We start from the raw sequence: 1,054 nt of genomic DNA on the forward strand, positions 1-1,054 counted from the left end.
TTCATTACCTTCTCCCCCCTTCATTTCCGTTCATATTCATTCCTTTCAGATCAGTCGTGGTCTTACAAACTATACCGATGGTATGAACAAATCCCTTTCTTCATACAAATGCGTAAAAGAAAGATGTTAGCCGCACGCCGTCTACCATTGAGTTAGCAACCAAAATCAAAGAATTAGGTTATGTAGATACAATCGAAATAAAAAAAGAAATAAAGAGATTGAATCGCACGACACAATCAAAACATTTTTCTAGCAAAATCCAAAAATTTCTAAGAACATAAAAAAAAAAGAAAGGTGGTAGGCCGAAGAACCGTTGAACGCTTCAACTTGGCCACTGAAGAAGGCTGGGCGAGAGACTAGGCCAACGTCACTGCTTACTTTAATGCCATGGTTGGAGCTTTGGGCTCCATAGACGGAACTATGTATTTAGGTATTTGGGAGGGGAGGAGAGAAAGAACGCATGCAATGGGGATTGGATTCTGTCTGTCGGAGGTTCAAGAATCTATGAAAGGACATCTAAGACTAAGGAAGAATTCAATAAAGTCGATTACTGAGAGAAGTGGTGATCTCGTCTTGCTTGGTGGGAGAAAGGAAGCTTCCGGACCACCTTTTCCAGCCAGATAGCGAGACTCAGCAATTCACACTAACTAAAAGTGGCCGAGAACACGTACCTATCCCTTACGGGAATCGAACCCGTGTCTTCGACATGAAAAGACGATGTCCTAACCACTGGACGAAAGGGACCAACAAGCCATTCTTCATATACTTCAGCTATGAGAGTGGTTCGTTTTCTTTCTATACGCAATTCAAGATTGAGTTTGTGTTCATGTTGGCGATTTCTGATGTGAATTCGTCGGGTCGTCCCCTTTTCCTACGGGTTCCCCCACCGACCCAGTGATACACCAACCACGCGCCTTTCCTTTCTCCGATCATAAAGTCCCTCGATCTCTTTCTTTGTCTTTCATCTCCCCTTGAACAGAATAAGTGACGGCCCCGAGAAAAAAAAAATAGCTGACTTTCCTTTAAATAAAAGGAAAACTCGCTTTTACATGCG

General features: G+C 42.8%; 1 non-coding gene across 1 annotated transcript; it reads right to left on the bottom strand.

The window, feature by feature from the left end:
* Positions 1-672: 672 nt before the first annotated feature.
* TRNAE-UUC (transfer RNA glutamic acid (anticodon UUC)) lies at positions 673-744 on the bottom strand. Its single transcript has one exon. It is a non-coding gene; the product is annotated as a tRNA-Glu (tRNA).
* Between the last annotated feature and the right edge of the window lie 310 nt (positions 745-1,054).

The sequence above is a fragment of the Populus euphratica genome, unplaced genomic scaffold (genome assembly GCF_000495115.2).
Source record: "Populus euphratica unplaced genomic scaffold, PopEup_1.0 scaffold178.1, whole genome shotgun sequence".
NCBI lineage: Eukaryota > Viridiplantae > Streptophyta > Magnoliopsida > Malpighiales > Salicaceae > Populus > Populus euphratica.